Here is a 7,753-nt window from a genome sequence, read left to right on the forward strand (position 1 = left end):
GAGATACAGTGATAATATATGTTAGACAATGTCACTGCTCTCACAAAGTTTATGGAGATTCAGACAAGTAAGCTGGCATCTTGCTGTCCATTTTTCTCTCCCTTCACATTGGAAAAACTCAGTGAGGATGTGCTCCATGTGTCAGGTACTGTACTTACTGTTAGAGTCCCAAGCAGATACCCCTTACCACCAAGGAGCTACAGCCTCATAACTGGTTTATGTGTCAGATAGAATGCGACAAGTAAGCTGGCATCTTGCTGTCCATTTTTCTCTCCCCTCCCATTGGAAAAACTCAGTGAGGACGTGCTCCATGTGTCAGGTACTGTACTTACTGTTAGAGTCCCAAGCAGATACCCCTTACCACCAAGGAGCTACAGCCTCATAACTGGTTTATGTGTCAGATAGAATGATGATTCAAAGGAAGAACTGACCACTTCTGGAGGGGATGGGTGAGAAGAAAGTGTTACAGAGGGCTTTACTGAAGAGAAGGGTCCTAAAGGGATTGCTGCTTGTGTTCAGGGTGGTAGAGGTGTGTTCCAGGATGAGCTACATAATTAAAAAAAGGACAGTTTGATGTTACATGGCTCCCCTGGTAAGTTATAGAGCTGCAAGGGATTTAGTTTTACTGTAATATAAGCAAAGGGAAGAGAAGGGATTGCTGCTTGTGTTCAGGGTGGTAGAGGTGTGTTCCAGGATGAGCTACATAATTGAAAAAAGGACAGTTTGATGTTACATGGCTCCCCTGGTAAGTTATAGAGCTGCAAGGGATTTAGTTTTACTGTAATATAAGCAAAGGGAAGAAATGGTAGGGAATTGCTGGATAGTTATGAAAGGCCTTGAATGTCATGTTTGGGAGTTTAATTGTTTTTTGGAAAGAGCAGGAGATCCTGTGAAGTTCATATGGAAATTTGAGCAATCTGTCTCCACTGCTCTGTGAAGAAGGCAGGGGGCTGGCTAGTAGGATGCTGTCTCCCTTTAACAAATACAGAAACTCAGCTGTAAAAACGCTAGTAAGTAACGTGCAAAGTTGTATGGACTTTGAAAGAATAATATTAAGTGAAACGAGTCAGGCAGAGAAAAAGAAGTACCACATGTTTTCACTTATTGGAGGGAGCTAAAGGTGAATGAATCAATTCACACACATACACACACACACACACACACACACACACACTGACACACACACAAAAAAACAAACAAACAACAACAACAACAACAACAAAAACCGGGTGGGAGGGGGGAGAGGGAGGAGGGAGGGAGGTTTCGGTGATGGGACATAATAATCAACTACATTGTATATTGACAAAATAAAAATAATAATAAAAAAAAAACACAAAGTTGTGAAGGAACAGAGCTGGGATTTGGACCTAGGTAGTCTGACTCTAGAGTCTGTATTCTAGCAGTATTTGATTAAGCGAAAATGAAATAGTAAAGATAATGTAAACCAGTCACTCTTAAACTTTAACAGCATTAACATCAACCCAGGGCTTATTAAAGCACAGGTTGCTGAGCCTCACCTACAGACTTCCTTGTTCAGTAGGTGCGAGCTGGGCCAAGAATTTACATCTCTAATGAGTTCCCAGGTACTGTGGATGCTAAAACTACAGGAGTTGAGAAGCTAGCAAAATCACAGAGTGTTGGAGCAGTCAAGAAAGAAGAGTGGTGTAGGTAGTAAAAATATGCCCTGATATCCGTGAGTGGAGGCAGGTGCCTCAGCGTCAAGGTAACTCATCGAGAAGCTAGCAAAATCACAGAGTGTTGGAGCAGTCAAGAAAGAAGAGTGGTGTAGGCAGTAAAAATATGCCCTGATATCCGTGAGTGGAGGCAGGTGCCTCAGCGTCAAGGTAACTCATTTTCTGTAGTTTTGTAAACTGCCATAGGGCCACACAGATACTGAAGGCAGCTGAGGAGCGAGTTCTTCAGGAAGTGACTACGGAGAGTGTGGAGTGTATTCCAGGCAAGGGAGGCAATGTGAGCAGGGCACGGTCGTGGGAATGTGATGGCAAATCAAAGACTCACAGATAAGAGGGTTCGTGTTGGGAAGATGTAGAAGATAGAATTGGAAATGTCTGTTGAGAACAGAGTCTACAGGGTTCTGAATGTCTGGCTGAGGTTTAGATCTCATTATGCAGATAACTGAAAGGTTGATAGAACTGGTTCATTCAGAGCACTTATTTGGGGGTGGTATGAATTATAAATTGCAGAAAGGAGATAAGCCAGAGGGAGACCCCAGTCCCTACCCTCATTGCTTGAGTAGAAGACAAACCACAGGAACTTTCCCTGGACCCTCAGTCCTGAAAGTTTCCTACTTCACCTGTATTTGTAATCTTCAAATTTTGTGTTTTCTTCTTCATGTTTTCTCTAACCTGTTTTTCACATGTAATTTCTTTGTTAGTCGGCAATTTTGGTTAATTTGTAAACCCGTTTCTTTCCACCTTTTAAACCTTTTACCTCCTTGATGGAATATTTTAAAATCTTAATCTTTTATGTAAGATACAGATTTTTATTTTTTAAATCAATTACTCATGGCGTCTTTTGTAAGAAGATTTTTGGTTTTGTTTTTATTTTTTTGTACTGTCAAGCCTAATTCTTATCTTGTAGCCATTTTTGTTGTTTCACTTATTTATTTTCTTTTACAAGTTCAGGCTTGTATTTATTTCTTTTCAACCTTTAATATTTTTTCTCATTTTAAGTTTTAAACATTTTTGTCAGGCTTTAACATTTTTATTTTCCTCACTTATATCCTCATTCACTTACTCATTTTTTCTTTTCTAACAAGCTGTGCTATGTCTGGAGCATCTTTGATTTCCTGGAAATTGTTCTTTACTGGCATTTCATATTGTTCACTTCTTTTATGACTAAGACTAACTACAAATCGAAAAATCTAAGCCTTCTGATATGCATAGTCATATATACTACAGAGGAAAATAAAGTAGGGAAGCAGGGATGGGGAGTAGAAAGAAGGCCTGTCTATAAGGTGACATTTAAATAGAGGCCTGACTACAATAATGGAATCACCATGTAGGTATTTAGTGAAGAACTTTCAAAGCAGATTGAATAGCATGTTCCAAATCTCTGAGGTAGGAGCATGACTGGTAAGTTCAAAGAGCAAATAAATGGAAAGATATCTTATTGTCATGGGTTGGAAGAATTAATATCATCAAAATGTCCACACTACCCAGAGCAATCTATAGATTCAACACAATTGCTATCATAATACCAATGACATTCTTCACAGAAATTGAAAAACAATGTTAAAATTTGTGTGGAACAACAAAAGACCCCATATAGCTAAATAAATCTTATACAAAATGAATAAAGTTGGAGGCATCACACTACCTAACATCAAAATATACTATCAAGCTATAGTAACCAAAACAGCATGGTACTGGCATAAAAACAGACAAATGGAACAGAATATAGAGCCCGAAATAAATCCACACATTTACAGCCAACTGATTTTTGACAAAGGTGCCAAGAATATACACTGAGAAATAACAGTCTCTTCAATAAATGGTGCTGGGAAAACTGTATATTCACATGCAGAAGACTGAAACTAGATCCCCATCTCTTGCCATACACAAAATAGATTAAAGACTTAAATTTAAGACCTGAAACTATGAAACATAGGGGAAATGCTACATGAAATTGGACTGAACAAGCCTTTTTTGAGCAAGACTTCAAAGGCACAGGCAACAAAAGCAAAAATAGGCAAATGGGATTCTATCAAACTAAAAAGCTTCTCCACAGCAAAGGAAACAATCAATAAAGTAAAGAGACAACCTACAGAATGGGGAGAAAGTATTTGCCAACTGTGCATCTGACAAGGAGCAAATATCAAGAATATATAAAGAACTTAAACAACTCAACAGCAAAAATAAATGAACAATGAAACACCCAAATAACTTCATTAAAAAATTGGCAAAGACATTTCTCAAAAGAAGACATACATATGGACAACAGGTATATGAAAAAATGTTCAACATCACTAACATCAGAGAAATGCTAATTAAAACCACAATGAGATATCATCTTACTCCAGTTGGTATGGCTATCATCAAAAAGACAGAAAATAACAAATGCTGGTGAGAATGCAGAGAAAAGGAAATTCTCACACATTTGTTAATGAGAATGGAATGTAAATTAACATAGCCATTATGGAAAACAATATGAAGTTGCCACAAAAAACTAAGAATAGAACTACCTTATGACCCAGCAATCCCACTGCTGGGTATTTATCCAAAAGAAATGAAATCAATATATTGAAGAGACACTTGCACTCCCATGTTCATTGCAGCACTATTCACAATAGTCAAGAAATGGAATCAATGTAAATGTCCATCAGTGGTGGAATGGATGAAAAAGTGTGGTGTATATACACAATGGAATACTATTCAGCTATAAAAAATGAAATCCTGTCATTTGCAGCAACATCGAGGAAACTGGAGACCATGTTGTTAAGTGAAGTAAGCCAGGCACACGAAGATAAATATCACATGATCTTACTCATATATAGAATCTTAAAAAGAAAAGAAAAGAAAAAAAAAAATGTTTCTCATAGAAGTAGAGTAGAGTAATGGTTACCAGAGTCTGGGAATGGAAGGGGTGGGGGAGAGGTGGATTAGCAGGTACTACAGCTGATAATAGTATATTGTACATTTCCAAATAGCTAGAAAGAGGATCTTGAATGTAATCACCTCAGAGAAAAGATAAATGTTTCTGAGATGGATATACTATCTACCCTAAGTGAAACATTGTATAATATGTGCATGTATTGAAACAACATACTGTACCCCATAAAAATGTACAATTAAAGAGACAGAGGGAGACGGAGAGAGAGAAACCACAAGGCGACAATTACTGGAAGGTGGAAAGCGACGAGGAGAGCAGCAGGTGATGAGGCTGGAGAGGAGAAGTGGAACATAAAAGTTCATGAAGCACCTTGTAGCTATTGCAAGGACTTTGTGTTTTACTTTGCATGACATTGAGAAGCCATTAAGGAGTTTTAAGTTAGAGAAGAGATATGCTCTAAATATATTTATACAGGGTCACTTTATCTGCTTTTTTGAAAATAGACCAAAGAAAGGCAAGGGAAGAAGAGGGAGGCTATTATAAGAATCTGAGCAAGATATGAGGGCACAACTGGACTAGTGTGCCCTGGAAGTGGTGAGAAGTGGTAAGATTCCTGACACATGCAGCAGGCTGAGCTGCCAGAATTCGATGGTGCATTGAACATGGGATATGAGAGGGAGAGAGACATTAAGCATGACGGCCAATTGTTTGGCATGAGAAACAAGAAAGATAGAATTGCCATATCCTGCGATGGCGAAGACTACAGGAGGAACAGGTAGGTACAGATGTGGGGTACCATGTGTTCATATTTGGTTATACTAGTTTGAGACACCTGATGGATATCCCAGTTGAGATATCAACTAAGCAGCTGGATAGAAGAGTCTGGAGTTTAGCATTCAAGTTCCCGTGAAGATGTAAATTTGTGTTTATGAACCATTAGCATAGAGGTGGTAAAAACATGACGCCGGATGAGTGCTTTTCAAACTTTTTGGACCACGAGCCACAGTAAGTAATTCACATTACATTACAATGTTGTAAACACACACACACATGCACACACCCAGAGATTCAAAAGTTTCATGAAACAAAGCTGACCCTTACCGTGTATGTTGTACTCTGACATTTTCTATATTAATTTGTTAAAAATACTGGTCATATCCTTCTACGTTGACTTTGCAACCCACGAATGAACTGCAACCCACATTTTGAAAAGCCCCAACTTAGGAAATGAATATAACCAGAGAAGAAAAGAGGCTTGAGGTCTGAGTCCCGCTGTTTAACTAAGGTTTAGAGTTTAGGAAATGAAGAGCCAGCACAGATGAGACTGAGAAAGCGTGGCCATGAAAGCAGGAGGAAAACACAGTCTCTCAGACACTATGCAGTCCATGTTTCTGCTTCCAACCCCCTGGCTCTGCTCCGCTCTCATCTCACCTCTCCTGGTTGTTCTGTCTCTACCACTTCATTCCATGGATGGACATGGACACTTTCCCTTCACTGCCCAAAGTCTATTTAACCCACGAATGAATTGCAACCCACATTTTGAAAAGCCCCAACCTAGGAAATGAATATAACCAGAGAAGAAAAGAGGCTTGAGGTCTGAGTCCCGCTGTCTAACTAACGTTTAGAGTTTAGGAAATGAAGAGCCAGCACAGATGAGACTGAGAAAGCGTGGCCATGAAAGCAGGAGGAAAACACAGTCTCTCAGACACTATGCAGTCCGTGTTTGGGCTTCCAACCCCCTGGCTCTGCTCCGCTCTCATCTCACCTCTCGTGGTTGTTCTCTCTCTACCACTTCATTCCATGGATGGACATGGACACTTTCCCTTCACTGCCCAAAGTCTATTGTGCTACAACAGCTGAATTGAGTAGTTGCGACAGATGCCCACCCACAGCCCACTGAGAATAAAATATTTATTACCTGCCCATTTATATACAAAGCTTGCTGACCCTGCTTCAGAAGGTCAAAAGCTGTTGCTACAAAGTTTTGTCTCCAGGTAAAACTATGGAAAATTAATTCTAATCGTAAGATATTTTGATGAAAGAATGTAATTATTGTAAAAGTCTTGAATTTGATTTTTTTTCTTTTTTGAGGTGTGATAAACGAGCAATACCATGATAGATTTTTTTCCTTTTCTATAAAGTAGCAAAGTTGGTAAGTTTTTTGACAACTCACCGAGACACAAAATGTATGGTTTCTAATAACTCTTTTTGTAAATTACTGGAAAACTAACAGAGTAATTGCTAGGCATGGTTGAATGATAAATACCTTCAATGACCTAGTTTACATATTTTGGTAGTCTACTTAACTTGTAAGTTATAATAAAATATTAGTATTTATATGGTATAAGAGAAGACATCAAAGTGATGATTTGCCAGAGTAGACAAATAAATTTATTCTATTCCAACACAAGATTTCTGAGATTAATGCCATTTTCAAAAGAATATTAATAAACTTAATATGTCATAATTATGATGAGATATTTTAGAAACTTTTAACTCATAAATTTAATCTTTTTTTTTTTTTTTACATGATATCGCCACTCTTTTGTATGATGCTCTTTCCAAGGCTGGTGAAAATATGTATTAGAACAAATCTGGTATGTATTCAACACTTACCATGAGTCAGTGCTCTGGGAGATTTGGAGGAAAATGTCAGCACTCCAACTTATTTTTCTTCCACCTCCAAACTTACCTGTAGTAAGGTACAGGCACTCTCTCCTGTCTCAGGGAAAGGTGTATCTTCTCCAAGGGTAACCTCCCACTCGGACTGTACTCCATCCTTCCTGCTTTTGCTGAGCTCTTGCTCATTCATCAAGCCCCTTTGCCTTATGTATTTTTGATCTGTGCATCTCCACTACATTTTTCCTCTCAGCTTAACAACCTCTCAATTTCTGTCCTCCCTAAAAAGAATCTCTGCCTCAAAACTATCTGCCTCTCAATATACTACACCTCTATTCTATTACCTTTCACCACACAAGTTTGTGAACCAGTAATTTCCACTAGCTATTTCTGTTTACTGAACACTTATCTATCTGATTCATATTCTACCATTCTACTCAAACTGCTGTTCCTTCAATTACTAATATTCTACTAATTGCCAAGTCCAGGCAATTGGTATCAGTCTATCTACCAATTGTTATCAGTCTTCATACTGCTGACCATTCTCTTCTATCTTACAAAT

General features: G+C 38.4%; 1 pseudogene; it reads right to left on the reverse strand.

Annotated features, from left to right (window-relative positions):
- The window catches only part of LOC103601038, a 49,432-nt pseudogene extending 42,048 nt beyond the window's left edge, over positions 1–7,384 (reverse strand).
- Positions 7,385–7,753: the final 369 nt, after the last annotated feature.

The sequence above is a fragment of the Galeopterus variegatus genome, unplaced genomic scaffold (assembly GCF_000696425.1).
Source record: "Galeopterus variegatus unplaced genomic scaffold, G_variegatus-3.0.2 Scaffold3562, whole genome shotgun sequence".
Classification (NCBI taxonomy): Eukaryota; Metazoa; Chordata; class Mammalia; order Dermoptera; family Cynocephalidae; genus Galeopterus; species Galeopterus variegatus.